The sequence below is a fragment of the Microcaecilia unicolor genome, chromosome 9 (genome assembly GCF_901765095.1).
Source record: "Microcaecilia unicolor chromosome 9, aMicUni1.1, whole genome shotgun sequence".
Classification (NCBI taxonomy): Eukaryota; Metazoa; Chordata; class Amphibia; order Gymnophiona; family Siphonopidae; genus Microcaecilia; species Microcaecilia unicolor.
The window spans coordinates 156,524,240-156,546,853 of NC_044039.1; the positions used below are offsets into that span (position 1 = coordinate 156,524,240).

Here is a 22,614-nt window from a genome sequence, read left to right on the forward strand (position 1 = left end):
ACCTGGATACATTCAAACCCATTCCCTCCTGCCCATACTATGCCCCTTTCAGAAAATAAATATATTTATAGATAGATAGATAGATAAAACATATAATTAGTACACGGTAAGAGACAAATTACCGTAAAACACTGTAATGCATTTTGCAGTAGGCCTTTTTTCCCCACTTTTAAGGGTCCTTTTACAAAGGCACGTTAGTGGTTTTAGGGTGAGCTAATCAGCACGCGCTAAACGCTAGTGATGTCCATAGAAATATATGGGCGACTCTAATGTTTAGCGTGTGCTTATTTTTAGCATGCACTAAACATGCTTGTGCACCTTTTTAAAAGACCCCCTAAGTGTGTATTAGCACTTAACGAGATTTAGCAAAAGGGCCCCACAGTTTAGTAGCACAGTGCAAGATAAACAATGAGAAGAAAGTCATGGAAATGTATATAAAGCACTTTGTTACTATGCAACTTGAAAATGTAACTTGCTTTTATCCTTGTAAGTGGTGTAATTCATAGAAATATCATAGGTGTTTGACATCTGGAGGTCAATGCTTGTAATTGTAACATACCTCCTGCACATCAATCACTCTGGACCCTTATTTTCCTCAAACTACCCCCCATACTGTGGCAGCCTAGTCCCTGCTGACAGCAAGAGAACAGGGCTGATGACATGATGTGCCCAGTGGTTCTCTAATGTAATCTTCCTATCAATGGTTCCTCTCCTGGCATGGAATCTTTCAGATTCTACGTTATGTGAGAATATAATACTCCTTACCTACTGAAACCCTAATATTCACAGGATTTATGCTTAGGGTTACCATATGGCTCCAGAAAAAGGAGGACACATTGATCCAGTCCGGGTTTTGTTTCCATTGAAAGCAATGGAAGTAAAATCCAGATTAACTCAATCTGTCCTCCTTTTTCTGGAGCCATATGGTAACCCTATTTACGCTCCTAACTTTGTTATCCCCTGTATAGTGTGACTTAAATTGTTCGCATAAATTCATTCATATTCTGGATTTGCGCATGCAACTTAATTAGCTTAACAAGCCAATCAGCACCTATAACTGAACTTAACAATTATTGATCCTAATTGGCATTAATTAGAATTTATGTGCACAAATGTCTAAACATATAAGTGATGCACGTAAATTCTAAGACGCAGATCTTAAAAGGAGGCACGGCACGGATGGGTCGTGGAATCCCTTGAATTTATGTGCAGGGTTATAGAATATGCCCATTCCATGCATAATTTAGGTGTTGTTATATATATCAGGTTTTCATTAGCATAAATGGCTGTGACTAAATCTGGCCTAGATTTAGGTGTATTCTTTAAACTGTGCCTAAATTTAGGTGTAGTTTATAGAATACATCTAGATGCATTATTTTTCAGCCCCAATTTTTTAGCCGTGATATATAGAATCTAGTCCTATGCTCATAAACTGGGTTATTTGAAAATTTACTTGGCTGACTACCTACATTTATATTCAAAAATTCACTAAAATCCTAAATTTAGAAGAATAAAAAGTGGGTGGCAACAGGGGTGAATGTAAGGGGTGAAGTGATAAGGAGCTTAGTGCTGCTTTTCAGCATTAGGCTTATAAATTAGATTTATAAATTTAGGCAAATGAATGGCAGCCTTGAATTCATAAACATACTGGGAGACATTCAGCCCATGGTGGTCAGCAGTATTAAAAGCCACTGACAGCTGCAGGCTGAATTACACCCTGATGTTCAATGCTGGACCACGTCTGGGTCCCGGCATTGATTATACAAGTCTTCGACAGACCTGGAAGTTATATAGGTGTAGGTACCCGCGTACCTATTTGAGGAAGTATAGGACTATTTATGTGTCCTATCTACCTGGACATGTGGACATCAGCACTAAATATCACTGGTGGCCTCATATCTTCTAGGTCCACCCTGACTCTGCCCACAGACTGCCCTGACACTAACTGGACAGCACTGTGGTGGCCAGAGAGGATATTCAATGGCACTGCCTGCTTAGGTGCTGCTAAATATTTATTTATTTATTTCAGGTCATTTATACCCCGCCTTTTACCGCAGTTTTGCAGCCCCAAAGCAGCTTACAATGAACTAATAACATAAATACAGTTACAGTTACATTTCAATAGTTAGAGCGGGAGAACAAGATAAGAAGGGAAAGGAAAGGTAAGGGAGACAAAGATGGGCAGCAGAAGACCAGGTAGGCCAAGGGGGATGATGGAAATCCAGTCTGACACGAACAGGTCCAGCAAGGCGAATGAAGCACTGAAGAAACAGCAGCAGCATGCAGAGGCAGGACGAAGCCGGAGGTAGGCATCCTCTGTGATGGAGTCAGTGGTGCAGGAATCAAGATGGCAGACCAAACGGTCATCCTCCGCAGCCCCAACCGTCGGAGCCCTCCGAGCCAGAGACCTCCTCCACTGCACCTCCATCAGACCGGCCGATGAAGCCCGCAGCAGGCAGAAGAGCAGCAGGGCAGAAGAGTTGACACTGGAGTCGCTCGCAGAAGCCGACGATTGCAGCAGGGATCAGCTGGGAGGAAGTAGAGCCAGTGATTTCTGCAGGGGCTGCTGTGAAGAAGTGAAAGCCGGCGAATTCAGCAGTGGTCAGCTGAGAGGAAGCAGAGCCGGAGAGGTCTGCAGGGGCTGCTGTGAAGAAATGAAAGCCGACGAGAAGCAGGTTGTAGACAGAAAAGGCGGGGCCCCGTGGACTCGCTGGGAGATGCCAACGAAAAGTCGGAGCAAGGCAGCGCAACGTTCAAACGGCGACTCGATGCAGCCCGACTTCAGCTGTCAGCGCGATGTTCAGTCTGTGCCCGATTTTAGGTTAAGGCAGAGCACACCAGGCCCTTCCTGGCTCACTGATCAGCTTTTTAGTGGCATAAGCCTCTCCTATCTGCTTAAACACTTTTGATTATCTACCCCATAACCTGTGGAACAGCATTTAAAAAGGACATTCAGATCAGAATAAGGATGTCTGTTTCTCATGTATTTTATGTTTAATTCTTGTTTATTGATGACAAAATTATTTTCTGTTTTTGTAGCACCGGTGCTTACCCAGTGGTAATCAAGCAATGCCGCACGCTGCCCAGTTACTGCTGGTTAGCGCGGGAGCCCTTACCGCCACCTCAGTGGGTGGCAGTAAGTGCCCCTCCCGGCTATGGCTGTGCGGCAAGTGGTTCACTTACCACATGGCCATTTCTTTTCCAGAAAAAAAGACAGCCTTTTACCCACTGCGGTTAAAGGGGGCCTCAGCACGTGTCAAACACACGCACTGACGCTAGCGCAGGGCAGCTTAGTAAAAAGACCCCTAGGAGAGGTTCTTGGCCACTTGAATCACCCGTGTCTGGCTATCTGTTGATGTTCAGCAGCTCTTAACCAGTAGGTGCCTCTGAATATCACCACAGACCGCTAAAGTGAAAGCTGGCGTTTAGGAAGAAGGTGAAAAACTTTTTATTTCCTAAAAATGTTAATATGTAGAATGTCTTCTACGTTTGTAATTTGACGCATTTTGAACTTCATCATGTGCTTTGCACACCTCATTGAACCCTGAAGCTGGGATACTAGCAGTCAACAAGTTAATATTTGATTTGATTTGGTTTGTGAGGAGTCTGGGAGCAGAGTTGGCACTATTCAGCACTTAATCATCAAATCAGATTGCATAAAACTCAGTCCTATCTTTCTACAGTGTTGAGAAGTTCTGAGAGAGCTGAGAAGTTCTGAGAGAAGAGGACATTTCTCTGGTAAGTGAACACTACTTTGCTTGTGCTTTAGGAACTTAAAGATTGGGGTTTAAAGGAGGAATTGTAGGTTAGGGTTAGGCAAACTTAAAAAGCAAATTTCAACAGCTAACAGAAAACAGCTAATCTCCATAGTCTTTTCCACTTAGTTTTAAAAGCCTTGTACCACAGCATTAACAGATAGAATCTAACAGCCACTGCAGGATCTAATTTAGTATTCCCCCCCACCCCTAGGACAACTCCTCATTCATAGTCAGTTATTGTAATTAGGGTAACAAGCAAGGAGTGCTCTTATAGAGTTTTAAATACATTTCATTACCATCTAAGAAGGAAATACTAAAATCATACAATACACTATATAAAGTAAAAGACACTTTTATATTAGGCTAATATCCTTAATACTGTAGCAAGTTTTAAAATATTGGAAAACTCAAAACACTAAGATGGAGTCAGCAGTCCAGCAGCGAGAGGGGTGCTATCCAGTCTTTTGCATTGAGTGTCACGTGTATGATTATCTCCCAGTTGGTGAGATGTCATATGTTTGCGCCCGATGCAAAGAGCTCCTAGCTCTTAGAGAACATGTCCGTTCTCTTGAGGCTAGAGTAGCAGACTTGGTGGAGCTGAGGGAGACAGAGAGGTACATAGAGGAGACCTACAGGGATGTTGTAGAGAGGTCCCACCTCCAGTCTAGTAGCCCTTGTGCTACCTTGGAGGAGGGAGGTCTCCTAGAAGGAGAGCATCACCCTGGTGAAGTAGGAAGTACTCCTTTAGCCAGGACCTGCCCACCAGGGGATGTACTATCCTCTCGCACTGAGGATATGTCTCCAAGTGCTGCCCGGGAGGGAAAGGTTAGGACAGCTGTTGTAGTTGGTGATTCGATCATTAGGCATATAGATAGCTGGGTGGCTGGTGGACGTGAGGATCGCCTGGTGACTTGCCTGCCTGGTGTGAAGGTGGCGGACCTCACGCATCACCTAGATAGGATTTTAGATAGTGCTGGGGAGGAGTCCGCTGTCTTGGTACATGTGGGTACCAATGACATAGGAAAATGTGGGAGAGAGGTTCTGGAAGACAAATTTAGGCTCTTAGGTAGAAAGCTCAAATCCAGATCCTCTAGGGTAGCATTTTCTGAAATGCTACCTGTTCCACATGCAGGGCCCAAGAGACAGGCAGAGCTCCAATGTCTCAAAGTGTGGATGAGACAATGGTGCAGGGAGGAGGGTTTTAGATTTGTTAGGAACTGGGCAACATTCTGGGGAAGGGGGAGCCTATTCCGAAAGGATGGGCTCCACCTTAACCAGGGTGGGACCAGGCTGCTGGCGTCGGCATTTAAAAAGGAGATAGAGCAGCTTTTAAACTAGAAATGGGGGGAAGACCGACAGTCGCTCAAAAGCGCATGGTTCGGGAAAAGGTATCTTGCAAAGATACCTCACAAACAGGGAAGATAGGGTTTCTGGATAGTGAGGTTGCACAACAGACCGTGGTAGGCCAGGTGCCCTTAAATACAACTAAAGATCAGACAAAAGATGTCAAATCAATAGTGTCAGGTACAAAGCATCATGCAAATAAGAACAACAAACATACTCTGAAATGTCTATATGCAAATGCTAGGAGTCTAAGAAATAAGATGGGAGAGTTGGAATATATTGCACTAAATGAAAAATTGGATATAATAGGCATTACTGAAACCTGGTGGAAGGAGGATAACCAGTGGGACACTGTCATACCGGGGTACAAAGTATATCGTAATGATAGGGTAGACCGGACTGGTGGAGGGGTAGCATTGTATATTAAAGAGAGCCTTGACTCAGATAGATTACAAATTCAGCAGGACACAAATCACACCTTTGAATCACTGTGGGTTGAAATTCCATGTATAAAAGGGAAAAAAATGGTAATAGGAGTGTACTACCGTCCACCTCGCCAGGATGAGCAGGTAGACACAGAAATGATAAAAGAAATCAGAGACGCGAACAAAATGGGCAATGTGATAATAATGGGTGACTTCAATTATCCAAATATAGACTGGGTAAATGTAACATCGGGACACGCTACAGAGATACAATTCCTTGATGAAATCAAGGACAGCTTTATGGAGCAACTGGTGCAGGAGCCGATGAGAGAAGGAAAAATTCTAGACTTGGTCCTTAGTGGAGCGCATGATCTGGTGAGGGACGTTATGGTACTGGGGCCGCTTGATAACAGTGACCATAATATGATCAGTTTTGACATCAACCTTGAAGTAACTGTACACAGAAAGTCAAATACGTTAGCGTTTAACTTTAAAAAAGGAGACTATGATAAAATGAGAAGAACGGTAAAAAAAAAACTTAGGGGGGCAACTGAGAGAGTAAAAACTGTACAACAGGCGTGGACGCTGTTCAAAAATACCATCCTGGAGGCCCAGGCCATACATATTCCGTGAATTAGAAAAGAAAGACGGAAGTCCAAAAGACACCCGGCCTGGTTGAAAAGTGAGGTGAAGGAAGCTATTAGGGCTAAAAGAAACGCCTTCAGAAAATGGAAGAAGGAACCGTCTGAAAATAACAAGAAACAGCATAAGGAGTGTCAAAGCAAATGCAAGGCACAGATTAAGAAGGCCAAGAGGGAGTATGAAAAAAAGATAGCATTAGAGGCAAAAAAACATAGTAAAAATTTTTTTCGGTATATTAAAAGCAGGAAGCCGGCAAAAGAATCGGTTGGGCCGCTGGATGACCGAGGGGTAAAAGGAGCGATCAAGGAAGACAAAGACGTAGCGGAGAGACTGAATGAATTCTTTGCTTCGGTCTTCACCGAGGAAGATTTGGGTGGGATACCGGTGTCGGAAATGGTATTTCAAGCGGACGAGTCGGAGAAACTTACTGACTTCACAGTAAACCTGGAGGACGTAATGGGGCAGTTCGGCAAACTGAAGAGTAGCAAATCTCCTGGACCGGATGGTATTCATCCTAGAGTACTGATAGAACTGAAAAATGAGCTTGCGGAGCTACTGCTAGTGATATACAACTTATCCTTAAAATCGAGCGTGGTACCGGAAGATTGGAGGGTGGCCAATGTAACGCCCATTTTTAAAAAAGGCTCCAGGGGAGATCCGGGAAATTATAGACCGGTGAGTCTGACATCGGTGCCGGGGAAAATGGTAGAGGCTATTATCAAAAACAAAATTACAGAGCACATCCGAGGACATGGATTACTGAGACCAAGTCAGCATGGCTTTTGTGTGGGGAAATCTTGCCTGACCAATTTACTTCAATTCTTTGAAGGAGTGAACAAACATGTGGACAAAGGGGAGTCGGTTGATATTGTGTATCTGGATTTTCAAAAGGCGTTTGACAAGGTACCTCATGAAAGGCTACAGAGGAAATTGGAGGGTCATGGGATAGGAGGAAATGTCCTATTGTGGATTAAAAACTGGTTGAAGGATAGGAAACAGAGAGTGGGGTTAAATGGGCAGTATTCACAATGGAGAAGGGTAGTTAGTGGGGTTCCTCAGGGGTCCGTGCTAGGATCGCTGCTTTTTAATATATTTATAAATGATTTAGAGATGGGAGTAACTAGCGTGGTAATTAAATTTGCTGATGACACAAAGTTATTCAAAGTCGTTAAATCGCGACAGGATTGTGAAAAATTACAAGAGGACCTTACGAGACTGGGAGACTGGGCGGCTAAATGGCAGATGATGTTTAATGTGAGCAAGTACAAGGTGATGCATGTGGGAAAAAAGAACCCGAATTATAGCTACGTCATGCAAGGTTCCACGTTAGGAGTTATGGACCAAGAAAGGGATCTGGGTGTCGTCGTCGATAACACACTGAAACCTTCTGCTCAGTGTGCTGCTGTGGCTAAGAAAGCGAATAGAATGTTGGGTATTATCAGGAAAGGTATGGAAAACAGGTGTGAGGATGTTATAATGCCGTTGTATCGCTCCATGGTGCGACCGCACCTTGAGTATTGTGTTCAATTCTGGTCTCCGCATCTCAAGAAAGATATAGTAGAATTGGAAAAGGTGCAGCGAAGGGCGACTAAAATGATAGCGGGGATGGGACGACTTCCCTATGAAGAAAGACTAAGGAGGCTAGGGCTATACAGCTTGGAGAAGAGACGGCTGAGGGGAGACATGATAGAGGTATATAAAATAATGAGTGGAGTGGAACAGGTGGATGTGAAGCGTCTGTTCACGCTTTCCAAAAATACTAGGACTAGGGGGCATGCGATGAAACTACAGTGTAGTAAATTTAAAACAAATCGGAGAAACTTTTTCTTCACCCAACGTGTAATTAAACTCTGGAATTCGTTGCCGGAGAAAGTGGTGAAGGCGGTTAGCTTAGCAGAGTTTTAAAAGGGGTTGGACGGTTTCCTAAAGGACAAGTCCATAAACCGCTACTAAACGGACTCCAAAATTCCAGGAATAACATGTATAGAATGTTTGTACGTTTGGGAAGCTTGCCAGGTGCCCTTGGCCTGGATTGGCCGCTGTCGTGGACAGGATGCTGGGCTCGATGGACCCTTGGTCTTTTCCCAGTATGGCATTACTTATGTACTTATATTAGGCGGATAACTACAGAATAATGTACTTAACCGCATTAGAGATAGCCACCCGCATAAACCTGGATATTCAGTTCCAGTGACTGGACATTACATGATATTGAATATCCAACACCTGCAGTGGCTAAAAAAAATGCATTGCTTACTGCCACCTGAATATCTACCCCTATATTTTTTCTTACATTTGTACCCCAAGCTTTCCCACTCATAGCAGGTTCAATGTGGCTTATACATTATATACAGGTACTTATTTGTACCTGGGGCAATGGAGGGTTAAGTGACTTGCCCAGAGTCACAAGGAGCTGCCCGTGCCTGCAGTGGGAATCAAACCCAGTTCCCCAGGACCAAAGTCCACCACTCTAACCACTAGGCCACTCCTCCACTCAGATGTAAAGGGTCTACTAGGATCAAGGTAAGAATTGTAGGGTATTCCCATATCCCACAAATACACATGCCAGAATGCCACCTAATAATGTCTTGGTTTCATGTTCAATCCACTTCATATTTTTTTGTTACATTTGTACCCCACGCTTTCTCACTCATGGCAGACTCAATGCGGCTTACATATTGTATACAGGTACTTATTTGTACCTGGTGCAATGGAGGGTTAAGGCTACGTTGGGGATTCTGTGGTGATCATGAGAAAGAGGTATGCTTTTTGGAGAATATAACTATTCCATAAATACAAGTATGCAATTATGTTAGTTAGTTATTTGTGTAGCTTGCATCCAATTCATATCAAAATTTCAAGAGATGTCAGGGGCTGAGGGGCCAAAAGGAATCCGCCATTGGTAATTTTTATTCACATATGCTTGGCATACAAATTTGTGTTTATTCCAGAAAGTAAGCTTCATTCATCCATTCATTCCCATGTGGAACCTCCGGTTTCGTATGCAAAACAAATAAAATAAACTTCCTGTTTGGACATGAGGAAGGCACTGTTGGTTCCCCACAGGTAGTAAAGAAACATATAACATTAGTGCAAAAAGGCATCACCTTGTATTATATTTTTTGCTGACCTTTATTTCTGTCCATTCAAATGGACTAACATGGCAACCACACTACTTTATCCAAGATATTTTTTTCTGAAACTCTTCTTTTGATTTAAGAAAAGAGATCTGTTTCAACTAAAATATTTTCCCTCTAGACAGCAGGTAACATCTTTAAAGAGGTAGGCATGGGATATTTTGGTTTTCTTTATGGTGACATCATAGACTAGGACAAAGGAGTAGAGGCTGGCCAAAGGCCACAGACTATTATAAAGAACAAAATTACAGAGCATATTCAAAAGCATGGATTAATGAGACAAAACCAACATGGATTTAGTGAAGGGAAATCTTGCCTCACCAATTTCTTTGAAGGGGTGAATAAACACGTGGAAAAAGGTGAGTCAGTTGATGTGGTGTATCTGGATTTTCAAAAGATGTTTGACAAAGTACCTCATGAAAGACTCCAGAGGAAATTGGAGAGTCATGGGATAGGAGGTAGTGTACTACTGTGGATTAAAAACTGGTTAAAGGATAGAAAACAGAGAGAGTAGGGTTAAATGGTCAGTATTCTCAGTGGAGAAGGGTATATAGTGGGGTTCCTCAGGGGTCTGTGCTGGTACCGCTGCTTTTTAACATATTTATAAATAATTTATTGATGGGAGTAACTAATGAGGTAATTAAATTTGCTGATGACATAAAGTTATTCAAAGTTCTTAAATCACAAGAGGATTACAAGAAAACTTACAAGATGACCTTACAAGACTGGGAGACTGGGCATCTAAATGGAAGATGACGTTTAATGTGAGTAAGTGTAAAGTGATGCATGTGGGAAAGAGGAACCCGAACTATAGCTTCGTAATACAAGGTTCTACGTTAGGAGTCACCGACCAAGAAAGATCTCGGAGTTGTTGATGATACATTGAAATGCTCTGCTCAGTGTGCTGTGGCAGCTAAGAAAGCAAATAGAATGTTAGGTATTATTAGGAAAGGAATGGGAAACAAAAGTGAGGATGTTATAATGCCTTTGTATTGGTCCATGGTGCGACCGCACCTCGAATATTGTGTTCAATTCTGGTCACCGCATCTCAAAAAAGATATAGTGGAATTAGAAAAGATACAGAGAAGGGCAATGAAAATGATAAAGGGGATGGGACAACTTCCCTATGAGGAAAGGCTGAAGTGTCTAGGGCTCTTCAGCTTTAAGAAGAGATGACTGAGGGGAGATATGATAGAGGTCTATAAAATAATTAGTGGAGTGGAACGGGTAGACATGAATTGTTTGTTTATTCTTTCCAAAAATACTAGGACTAGGGGGCATGCGATGAAGCTACAAAGTAGTACATTTAATATGAATCGGAGAAATTTGTATTCACTCAACGTGTAATTAAACACTGGAATTCGTTGCCAGAGAATGTGGTAAAGGTGGTTAGCTTAGCGGGGTTTAAAAAGGGTCTGGACAGCTTCCTAAAGGAAAAGTCCATAGACCATTATTAAATTGACTTGGGAAAATACACTGCTTATTTCTGGGATAAGCATTATAAAATGTATTGAGCTTTCTTGGATCTTGCCAGGTATTTGTGACCTGGATTGGCCACTGTTGGAAGCAGGATACTAGGCTTGATGGACCTTTGGTCTGTCCCAGTGTGGCAATACTTATGTACTTATGTAATCCAACCCAGAAGATCGTGCTTTAAAAAGTTGCTTTATTCACTGCTTGGACACAAAGGACCCGACACGGTCCATGTTTCGGCATTTAATAACGTCTGCCTCAGGGGTCACAATAGTGTTCAGAAAAAGACACTAAGAAAGAAACAAAGCCACAAGGTAATCAGCTCGGGAAAAAATGCTGACCAAACAGCATTACTCGGGAGTGTTCGCATGTAGCAGTTTTTCCGAGCTGATTTCCTTGTGGCTTTGTTTGTTTCTTAGTATCCTTTTCTGAACACTATTGTGACCCCTAAGGCAGACGTTATTAAACGCCAAAACATGGACCGTGTTGGGTCCTTTGTGTCCAAGCAGCAAATAAAGCATCTTTTAAAGCACCACCTTCTGGGTTGGATTGTCCTTTGGCCAGCCTCTACTCCTTTGTCCATGTACTGTACACGTAAAGGTTCTTCCTGTTTGCTGACATCATAGACTGGACATGTTCAATGTGAATCCTGCACTTCATACCAAATGATATAGGGCTACATTCGGTATATGGAACAAAAAAAAATTGGAGCCCCCAAAAAATGACTGCTAAGCACTATTCTATAAATGGCACTATGAGTTGGGTGCTGTTTATAGAACAGCATGTAGTGCTGAGATCCACACCCAAAATACACCACCTGAAACCTGATGTAACTCCTTGTGCTTAAATTAGGTACTGATCTGCCTTATTCTATATAACTGAATGCAAATTCTTCAACCGCCCCTGACCCGGCCATACCCCTCCCACGGCAAAGCCTCCTTTTCAGATCGACATGTTAAAATTAACGCACACATCTTTATAGAATATGATTATAAATATGAGCAATTAAATTCAGATCATTGCCAATTAGCATCAATAAATGATTAGATCCCAATTATTGGTGCTAATTGGCTGCTCGTCTAAATTCACATATGCAATTTTGAGCGCCATATATAGAATAAGAGAGATAATGTCATCTGTGTGGAGGATAGATAGATAGATAGATAGATAGATAGATAGATAGATAGATAGATAGATAGATAGATAGATAATTTATTTATGCAATTCCAAATTTAATTTACAGAAGTGTTTCTTGTACATTAAATGGGAATGAAAATAAAACACAACAGCCAGAAGGAAGAGGAAAAAATAATTTACCATACTCAATTTCATACTATAGTCCTCCCCTGTGAGGGGGAAGCTACAGAAATGTAGCAGCAATAAAACTTAATCACAATATAGCAGAGGAAACCTAGGACAGCAAGTCAGGGTTACTAACTCTTACAAGCAGCTTATTCCATACTACCCTGAGGGAGAAGATTGAAGAGGGATACAAGTCTCCAGAGACAATTTATCACTAAGGAAAAAAGAAAATTGAAATGATTTTAAAACCCCACACAAACTTAGGGCTCTTCTACTAAAGAACAGGCTACTGCAAAATGCATTAAAGTGTTCAGTGGTATTTTACCTGTTAGCATGTAGTAATCCACACATTATATCTTTTTAAAAAATAGTTTTGGAGGGGGCATGTCATGAGCAGAGAGTGGGCAATCCCTCCTCATCCAGCTAGCATGTTAGGATTAGTGCACAATAACTGGGTAACACAGGGTTAATGAAGGAGCACTCCCATGTTAATTATTTGCAGGCCTCATGTGCTAATGGAGGAGTGGCCTAGTGGTTAGAGCCCCAGTCTTCAAATCCAGAGGTGGCCAGTTCAAATCCCACTACAGCTCCTTGTGATCTTGGGCAAGTCACTCAACCCTCCATTGCTTCAGGTACAAACTTAGATTGTGAGCCCTCCTGGGACAGAGAAATATCCAGTGTACCTGAATGTAACTCATCTTGAGCTACTACTGAAAAAGGTGTGAGCAAAATCCAAATAAATAAATTAGTGCACAGTCTGTAAATAAAAAAAAAAGTATTTAAAAGTGCCACATTAAATCTGGGCTTAGCGTGCAGGGAAGTCCTACGTTAAAGTCCATGAAGCTAAAATTGTACCACACTTTAATAAAAGGGTCTCATAGAGTCCTTATGCTTCACAATTCATTTACATAGATATCTCAGGAAAAAGGTTGCTCCAATCTGCAGTACTCTAGGATGCAAAATAACGAATTGTTGTCTCCTCTGGGTAACATGGACAACATGAGGAAACAACTGAATTTTAAGACCCCAAATCTGTATCCCCCAAATTCTATAAATGGCACTTTAAATTGCAAATGCAAATTTGAGCATGCATGCAGTTTAATTGATTAATGAGCCAATTAGCACTGATAACTGGTTTAACAATTATCAGTGCTAATTGGCATTAAATGAAATTTATGAGTGCAAATTTATGCATCGATAAAATTTACATGCAGCTCCACAATGGGGGCGTGGCATAGGAGGGTCATGGGCAGATCAGGGGCATTCCCACAATGTATACGTATTGTTATAGAATAAGGGGGATCCATGCCTAATTTAGGTGTAAAGATTTATACCAGGGTTCAGTTGGTGTAAATGCTCATACCTAAAAGTAATTGCGGATCCAGGCTCTAAGTGTTATTCTATCAACAATGCCTAACTTTGAGTGCCAATTATAGAACAGCGCTAAGCGTTATTTTTCAGCACCAATCCTTTAATGCCATTTGTAGAATTTAGTCCTGTATCTTATTTTGATTTTTTTTTTAAAGTCTCAATATCCAGTCTTTATCAGAATCAAAAAATAAGGTACCTTCCAAAGTACTAGGGACAGTCTGGAATTCAAGAGACTATTCAAAAAAAAAAAAGTAAGATTCATAACTTTTTTTATCCAAAAAATCAGCAGAATCCAAATTCTTCTGCAACTTAAGTAGGCAAATAATACACCTGAGATAGATGTTTTCAGAATTTTTAAGGCTTCAACAGGATACTTATTAAACATTTCTTTCAATGATACATTAGAAACCTTAGGGAAGTTTGTCAAATGCAAATTCTTACAACTCTAAATATATTCCATATTTTGAACCTTGTTGAAATGAAGCAAATTATCCTTAATTTATGCAGAACTACGTTGAAACACTATCTTTTCTTCCACAGCCTGTAAACATCCTGAAAAAAGATTTTAAATCATGTTCCTGCACGTTTACCTTAATAGAAAGACTCTGGATTTGAGAATGAAATGCAGAAAAAAGATAAGATAACATCCTACTCAGACTTTCAATTCCCATCCATATAGAATCCAGTGATTACAACGACTTGACATTGCATTTTAAATTCTATTACTGGAGGCATTTCTTCCAATTTATCTGCTCTACTCAGTTGCACAGCAGACTGTGGAATGATCACTTTAGGAGGGAGACTCCTCCCTCTGATACAGCTGTGCTTCAAGCACCAGCAGCTTCTCTATCAGCCATGGACTGCTCTCCATGGTTGGGTTTGTGGCTGTTGTCTGGGCTAACTGAAGTCTCAATGGCCAGAGGAGATGCTGTAATATGCAGCTGAATTCTGCACGTGATCCTGAGGTAGGTGCTGCGGGAGGCTGTACTCTTCCCCTGCAGCTATTTATTTATTTTAAATACTTATAACCCACTCTATCTTTCAATTTTAGGTGTGATACAAAAATTAAAACATACACGGAGGGGCATTTTCGATATATGACGTTTAAATCTGACATTGGACATTTTGTCTTGGAGTGGAGGAGTGGCCTAGTGGTTAGGCTGAGGAACTGAGTTCGATTCCCAGCACAGGCAGCTCCTTGTGACTCTGGGCAAGTCACTTAACTCTCCATTGCCTGCCGCATTGAGCCTGCCATGAGTGGGAAAGCGCGGGGTACAAATGTAACAAAAATAAAATGTCTAAAATTCAAGTGGTGAATATAGCAATTTTCAAAAATGAAAAACGCTTATCTTTTTGTTTTGAAAATAGCCTTTTTCTAGATGTTGCTATACTCAGTGCATTTATCTTTTTGGACCTTGTTTGAAAAAAAAAAAAGTCCTAGTGAAAAATGCACAAAATCAAGCCATTGGGCTGTAGGAGGAACCAGCATTCTTAGTAGACTAGACACACAGACATCCCAGCAGAGCTCCACACTTGTGCAAAGCAGACAATTGCTCTGACGTACATAGTTGTACATAATTGATTAATCATACTGCTCCTTCATCTTTGACTATGAGCCTTTTTTTTCTCTCTCTACAATTCATTAGGATTTAGGGTTCCATGACTGCTGGATACACCTAGTTCCTCAATCTGAGCTTCCAACTTCAATATACACTGTGGTTCCCTTTTACAACTGGAATCGTCTTCAACACCCAGACCCACAGGAATATACATCTGCTCCCAGGCATGTCTATGTGTAAGCTAACTACTAATTTGAACCTGAATGAATGTTCTGGATACTTACCCAACTCTTTGCCTCCTGTCCCTGAGAGAGGTCAAGAGGAATAAAATATGTAACACAGTCAACGACTTTTCATAGACAAAAGCTTTTAGGGAGAGGCTTCTGGTATTCACCCTTATTAGTGAAGTTTACCTGAGCTCTCCAACCCACTGCTCTACATCTATCCTTTTATTGAAATCTGTTTGACAGTTGATCCACAAATAAATCTGCAGTTCAGCTATTGTTCTGTGAGATAAGCAATAAATAATAACATGGAGTCAATGTTTCTCCCCGTCCCATCCCCATGGATTCTGTGTCCATCTCCATCTCATCCCCGCAGGTTCTGTCTCCATCCCCACCCCGTCCCTACAGGTTCTGTCCCCATCCCTGCCCTTTCCCGTGGGCTTTGTCCTCACCTACAGAAGCCTTGAATACTTATGGTTTTATATTTAAATCTTTTTATTGAAGTATAAAAAGGAACAATATTCTGTGCAACTGTTTATAAATCACAAATAGAAAACAGTAATAATGAGCAACTATAATAACCTCTCTCCCCATCCTCTACCCTTTCAACCCCAACAATAACTGACTTCTACTACCCTAAGGAACCATAATCAACCCTGTTAAAATGTCCAGGGGTACAAAATACAACCCATTCTGTATGCCCTAGTGGGGGAGAAATATGCCCTATGAAGCACTGTTGTGATTTTTCAATCTGTGGATGAATAATAAATCATCAATAATCTCAGGATTCAGTCTAGCTCTCCTGTCTTCTATAGTCCATCCTGCAACAGAAAATGTCTTCTCAGAAGATGTGCTGGTAGCAGGAATGTCCAGGATCCTTTGTGCAAATTTTGCCAGTTGCAGCCAGCACTTTCGCTTGTTTTTTCCAAAAAATCAAAACATCGTCTTCTGCATCACTCAAACATAAACAAATGTCCAATTCATTAAGGGGTCCTTTTGCGACGCGGCGGTAAGCCCAACACAGACTTACAGCTTGTAAAAGAGAAGTACTGCCAGTTTACCACAGCAGCCTGGCAGTCGTTCCCTCCCCCAGCATGTGCCATTTCTGGCGCTGCAAAAATATTTCAATTTTTGTAGCACCAGTGTGTACCCGGTAGTAATTTTGCAGTGCTGCACGCAGCCAGGTTACTGCTGAGTTAGCGTGGGAGCCCTTACCGCCACCTCAGTGGGTGGCAGTAAGAGCTCCCCTGTGAAATGGCCATGTGGCAATGCTTCACTTGATGCATGGCCATTTCTTTAAAAAAACAAAGACCTGTCTTTTACCGGCTGCAGTAAAAGGGGGCCTCGGCGTGCATAAAAACACGCACCGACACCAGCGCAAGCCCCCTTTTGCTGCAGCTTCGTAAAAAGACCCCTAACAGCCTTCAAGTAGAAAATGACACAGGGACAAAGTTTGTCCCCATTCCCATGTCATTCTCTACTAAGTAAGCAATAACAAGAAACAGATAGTATCTGTTTCTCACTCAGTGATTACCTATACATTATTTCATTAGTTCAAGGATAAACAAAACTATAATAAGATTTCAACTTTGTTCCATGTTCTTGTTCCTGACATCTGCACAGGATATGTTTATCACATACACAAGTCACGTTAACCTCTGATACTTCTCCTGGGGGGGTTAGTGTGATCCTATTCTCATAGGAGTGGCCTAGTGGTTAGGGTGGTGGACTTTGGTCCTGAGGAACTGAGTTCAATTCCCACTTCAGGCACAGGCAGCTCCTTGTGACTCTGGGCAAGTCACTTAACCCTCCATTGCCCCATGTAAGCTGCATTGAGCCTGCCATGAGTGGGAAAGTGTGGGGGTACAAACAAAAAAATAAAGCTTTCATGGGTTGGAGGAATGATTGGGATGGGGGGGGGTGGAATTTGGCTAACATCTTCAGAGTTTAAAACTACCTGAAAAATCCAAAGATTGGAGCTTGACTCCTTATTTGACTTTCTTTGTAGTTTTGTAAAATCTGCTATTTATTTATTGTTACATTTGTACCCCACACTTTCCCACTCATGGCAGGCTCAATGCAGCTTACATGGGGCAATGGAGGGTTAGGTGACTTGCCCAGAGTCACAAGGAGCTGCCTGTGCCTGAAGTGGGAATTGAATTCAGTTCCTCAGGACCAAAGTCCACCACCCTAACCACTAGGCCACTCCTCCACTCCATGTATAAATGATGGCACTTACACGTATAGGTTGTAAAATCTGCCACTTACAAATGCAGAGCCCCAAGAAATGTTGTTTTTGAATGTATTTCTTTGCCAAATGGTTTCTCCAGTATATGTGCTACAAAAATGGACTAATGTATAGAGAACTCTAGACTCTCGACTAGGTATGTGAACTTTCGACTTGGAAAAATCTCATAGCTTCCAGAAGGGCTGACTCTCCTGCCTGAGTGACAGAAGTAGGAGGAGAAATCTTTGGAACAAAACTAAGGTTGAATAAATACTCAGCCCTTGTCCATTGTACCATTAAGTACAGGAGAGTTTGAGACTAACAAACACAGCTATTACACAGGGAAAGGGAAGCAGTGTGGCGTCATCAATGGAGGCACTTAATCCTGGTGAGAACTGGAACAGGTATTGTATTGTATTGTATTGTATTGTATTAATGGATTTCTATTCCTCTCTTAACCCGAAGGCTACAAGGTGGATTGCATTCAATAATAACTTCTCATGAGAGAAGGAATTTATAATAAAACTGTAATAAAATTGCCTATCCAATCTAACTTATACAGTATCATTCCTAACAGATAAAAGTATAATTATATAATTCAGTTAAGATCTAGTACAATATTTGCTTTGAAAACAGCTAGGTTGTGTCAGAGTTGAGTTGGGATGATGTTCCAAATTTTGACACTTTGAAAAATAAAACAGCACTCCCAAACTGATTTACAATTAATACTTTCCTTAGAAAATTCAATAATGTCATGCCCCTCACCTATTCTCTGTGGTCTCCAGCAGCATTCCATGCCAAGATGGATCTGTTTACTTCCTGGAAACCCAGAACTTCCTTTATTGTTCTGCAAGAGCACGCTGGCTGATGTCAACATTTCCTGTCTGATAGTATTTAAGGAAGTCTTGACTCTCAGCCAGTGCCTTTGCAATAGTTTTCCTAGCGCTGTCTAGTGTATGTTGCAGCCTTGTTCCATTTTGTCTTCTGTTTCCTGTCTGTGTCATGTTCTAGCCCTGTCCCTTGATCCTGCCTTGTTCCTGCCTTCCATTTCCAGCCCTGACTTCAGGAGCCAGCCCTACCTTCAAGCTCCAGCCTGTCTTCAGTCCAGCCTTGTCTGGGTGTCTCGCCCACCACAAGTCGGGGCCTAGCCAGCTCTCCAGCTGGCTGGGTAGCGTCAACTTGGCTGCAACCCAAGGGCTCACCCATGTCATAACAAATAATCTTTCCCCACTCCTCGATTTAAATCAATTTCCATATAATATTAAAAACTGAGCTATTATCTCAGGGTTTACCTGTAAAGAGTTTTTTAAGCTAAACATGCAAGTTTGAAATGAATATGGCTATCCACCTTAAGTCAATGCAAATAAACAACCTCTGTGTTAGCTTCACAATATCTTCCTAAATACCTAGCAGAGGTATTTTCCAACAATTGAAGCTTCTTGTTCAACTTCATAGTTTGAGAACAATAAAGTGAATTGCAGTAATCTAAATGAGGTATTAAAATAGTTGTGCAACTGTTCTAAAACTAGCAGGACTCAATGAAGACCTTATGGATCTTGAATGACGTAAGGCAAAACAAAATAAAAAAGTTTTTTAACAAATTCATTAATCTGATATTCAAATGTTAATTTTGAATCTAAGGTTATTCTCAGCACTCTGGACTTGGCCTCAAATTTGAGTTCTGCTCCTGAAGGCAGAAACCCATTGCTGTTCTCCAAACCAAAGCAATGTAGTTTTTTTGAGTATTCAATTTAAGAAAATTGGCTTTTGCCCAATTTTCCACAATAGCTATTAAAAGTGTGTAGGAGTTGGGGTGATGGGGGGCCAGGCCCCTATGGCTACACCACTGCTGCTTCCATAGGAGTAAACTGAGAGGAGCAGTCTTTGAAAGTGCATACCTGTCAAAAGATTCTAAAGGGAACCCTTGTGCATCCAGTAGATTCTCATGGAACAATACATTAGAAGAATGTGTTAAAAAGCTTTTCTATTCAACTACTGTTTGCAAAGTTTTAGATGAATATTGTCCTATGTTTTCTTGAAAAAATGGAATCTGTAATTCCTTTCCTTAAAGTAACCAGAGAGGGAAAACAGTATACATAAATAGCAAAACAAAGAGAAAAGGCACAAATATTGAAATAAAGGACTTCTGTTGTCTCAGTCTTGAAGGCCCAGTTGTGCTTTTTCTCTTAATTCCTTTCCTTAAATGTCTTGTATTTTTTTTATTGTAAACCATTTTGAACTGCTAGCTAGCAAAAGCAGTATAGCAAATGTGAGTAAACTATAGTATAAATATGTTTTGACTTAGAGCTTAGATCCTGCTTGGACTATTTCATTGAGACAGAGAAGAGTGCTGAATGAGTGTATTTTTAGTGTCTTCTGGCCTTCCAGCTTCCTGGTTCTGACCCTGATATCACAAAACAGTCCTAAAATATTTAAAGTAACCTGCCCTGATGCTCAGCAAAACAAGGGTTACATAGGTATTTTGTAAAGGCTCTGAGTTTATCAATCCTATAGTAAAATGCACCATAAACTGTAAATGTTCTGACTTGGAAATCCCTTTTCCTACTTAGATACTTTATAGCCACAGCCACGCAAAGGTTTAAAAGTTAAACAAATCTCTTTATTAATGTTTAACAAGCTATGCTGAAGCCTGTTCACAGGCATGATAAATTGAAAATAAAGTCTCTTGAAAGTAAGTTACAATTTTCACATGGGCCTGTCTTCTGCCAGGCCCCACAGTCACAATGTGCACTAGTTTAACTTCAGTACTAAACCCAGGCCTGGCTCTGGCCAGACCACAAAAGGGTCAAGACTTCTTCAACTTTACAGAGTAAGTCTTTTCCTTTCCTATGCAGTATTCTGATACTTTAAACATCGCCGGATATACTCTAATATAAATGCATCCAAATATAAACTGAGATAATATTTTTCCCCTAAAAGAGGGAGAAAAAATGTAAACTCGAATATAACCTGAGGATTTATATTCAAGTATTCTTCTCTCTCTCCTTCCCTCCTTCTCCTGTGGCATCTGGCATTCCTCCTGTCTCCCCTCTTTTCCGAAGTGTCCTGGTGCCACCACATCCACCTGGCTGCACCCCTCCCCCCAAACAGGAAACTCCCACTCTCTCCCTCCCTCCCACTGTGCAAACAAAGGCCCTTCCCTCCTCGGGCCTACCTTACAGCCCTAGTAGTCCAGTGGTGAACTGGAGCAGGAAAAATCCCCATATACTCCTATGGTCTCTATAGCGCAATGGCTGCTTTGAGTTCCAGTGGTAGTCTCATGAGTTGGATGCTGAAGACATGGCAGCTATTTTGGGATTGGAGCTAGCATGCACAGCTCTGTCTAGTTGAGGGGGTGAGGAAGGGATGGAACGCTCTTTCTGGTCATGGAGAGAAGGAGTTGGTGCTGTTTGGGAGGAGAGGGCATGGCTGGACCAGTTTTGGTTTCAGCATCAGTTTCAACTGAACAGAGCATCTAATTTCAGTTGCAGAGTCGGTTTTGGCTGAAATCGAAAAACCTGGTTTCAGTCAGCCACTTTATTGCAATAGCAACATTGGAATGGGAGGGATATAACCAAAGGGTTGAAGCTCTGGGTGTTCAAGAGGATTGATAAGCTAGAGTTTCAAAACTGATCAGCAGGACATTGCCAAACAAATAAGTAGATCAATAAAACGTAAAGGAAAGATATAGGCATGCAAATCAATGTTCTTTTCATTTATTTCTGCTTATTCAGCCTCTCCCCTGATATATGAATTATAGTCTATAGAATTACATCAGAGTAATACATGCAGACCAAAATAAAAATATGAATCCACTTTAGTGTCATTCTATGATAGCAAGCAGAACTTGAAGTTATTAAGAATATGTCCACTTGAGAGAACAAATTGATTTAGATTTTTATTGTGCTTCTACAATGAAACCCTAAATATTTAGTAATAAGGAATTCATTCATTTATGTAAACCTAGTTATCATTCAAGATAAAGTGACGAAAGATTTATTGTTATGTAACAAAACACCACAGCTATTGAGAAGGGTCACAAGCAATAACAAACTGATAAAACTTGCTACCAAGATGAAGAACTTTACAATTTAAATTGGTGAATCAAGAATGATTGAATAAATCCAATTAAACTGCAGCCACAATTGATTTGTTTATAGTCCTTGACTGTGACACATTATACAGTGTATTACTAGGAATTCATTTTCTGTGTTCATCATACTAAATTATACTAGGTTTTATAGCGTTGTGTGATACGGGGTATATGCATTCAGTTCCAAAATCATGGACCCGTTGCCTCCGGAGACTGGGAACTGAAAGTGGAATTTTATGAATTTGGAAATAAATCACTACTGTCCAGTAATGCAGTTTAGACTGTCACTAACAAATCAGAAGACATTCCAGTTCATACTCTTTGTAATTGGTACACTAATGCTTGCATGCCAATCAAAATAGTTTCCTGGCTAGTAGATGGTATATAAGAAATAAAACAAATAAATAATTAATTAAAATGCCCAATTCACTGACTTGCATCCAGACATCCTGTTGATAAGCTTTATAGGATGTCATCACATGCATGGATGGGAACTGATGTATTCCACAGGCCCTAGGCCCCAGAGAAATGTTTTCCACTGGCTTTTAGTATTACAGCACAGTCTCAATTATCCGACTTTCACTAATCTGGCATATCCAACAGACCCCCCCCCCCCCCCCCCCCGTGCTGACATTGTTCCTTGCTGTTTAGTGTTAATAGTAATATTTTTAATTAAACATACCATACGTCTGTTCTTTATGCATAAAGTATGTTTCTGTACATTTTTTAAATGGGTTACCATTGTTTATTATCTGACTTCTCACTTATCTGGGGGTAGAAAGGTTCTTCTGGGGGGGTGGGGTTCAAGAGGGGGATAGATGCATTGAGGGGTCCTAGGGTAGGACTCCACAAATTTTAATGAAATCTAGGAGCTAGCCCAAAACCTTAGGAGCCCGCAACTGAGACCTATCTCAGTCCCCTCCATCATTGTCCCTGGGGAATTTCAGGGGGGGGGGGGGGTTGTGATTGGCTCAGGGACTTCCAGGTCTCTCAGCTGAGTGAAGCACTGCCAAAAAAGACGTTTTTATTATTGTGGGGGAGGGGGGATGACGGCCAAAA

At 41.3% G+C, this 22,614-nt stretch overlaps 1 long non-coding RNA gene across 1 annotated transcript; it reads left to right on the plus strand.

Moving 5' to 3' along the window:
- The first annotated feature begins 3,697 nt into the window (after positions 1-3,697).
- Positions 3,698-15,781, plus strand: LOC115478005. The gene is made up of 3 exons (XR_003943414.1): positions 3,698-3,738; positions 13,993-14,417; positions 15,099-15,781. It is a non-coding gene; the product is annotated as an uncharacterized LOC115478005 (long non-coding RNA).
- Positions 15,782-22,614: the final 6,833 nt, after the last annotated feature.